Source organism: Passer montanus, unplaced genomic scaffold, assembly GCF_014805655.1.
Source record: "Passer montanus isolate IOZ18808 unplaced genomic scaffold, ASM1480565v1 scaffold758, whole genome shotgun sequence".
Lineage (NCBI taxonomy): Eukaryota > Metazoa > Chordata > Aves > Passeriformes > Passeridae > Passer > Passer montanus.
In genome coordinates, this window is record NW_024372791.1 from 9,350 (window position 1) to 10,370 (window position 1,021).

Below are 1,021 nucleotides of genomic sequence, written 5' to 3' on the forward strand. Positions count from 1 at the left end.
CAGACCCCATGGAGCCATAGGGGCCCTACAGAGCCCTGGGGGGTCCCATAGAGCCATGGGGGGACCGACAGAGCTCTGGGGGGACCCTACAGAGCCCTATGGACCCTATGGAGCCCTGGGGGGGCCCTATAGAGCCATGGGGGTCCCTATGGAGCCCTGGGGGGGCCTATGGAGCCCTATGGACCCTATAGAGCCACCAGGGGCAATATGGAACCTATAGAGCCATGGCGGGGGGCTACAGAGCCATGGGGAGCCATGTGGACCCTACAGAGCCCTGGAGGGACCTACAGACCCTATAGAGCCCTGGGGGGACCCTACAGAGCTCTGGGGGGGGATCCTATAGAGCCCTGGGGGGGCCTATGGAGTCCTATGGACCCTACAGAGCCCTGCGGGGCCATATGGACCCTACAGAGCCCTGGGGGGCCCTACAGATCCTATAGAGCCCTGGGGGGCCCTATGGAGTCATGGGGGAGCCACAGAGCCATGGGGGGGGCTGTGGAGCCCTATGGACCCTATAGAGCCACGGGGGGGCCACACGGAGCCTATAGATCTCTATGGATCCTACAGAGCCATGGGGGGCCCTATGGACCCTACAGAGCCCTGGGGGGACCTACAGACCCTACAGAGCCCAAGGAAGGGCCCTATGGATCCCACAGAGCCATGGGAGGTCCTATGGACCCTATAGAGACCGGGGAGGGATGGATCCTGTGGACCCTATAGAGCCCTGGGGGGCCATATGGACCCTATAGAGCCCTGGGAACGGCCCTATGGGTGCTATAGAGCCCTGGGGAGGTCTAAGGACCCTATAGAGCCCTGGGGATGACCCTATGGGTGCTATGGAGCAGTGAAAAGCCCTACAGAACCTACAGACCCACGGAGGGCCCTACGGACCCCATAGAGCCCTATGGATCCTATAAACTGCTGCAGACCCTACAGAGCCCAGGGCAGGGCCCCACAGAGCCCTGGGGGGCCCCAGGGACCCCTCAGCCCTGCAGCTCTGGGAGGGGCGGGGTCTCTGGGG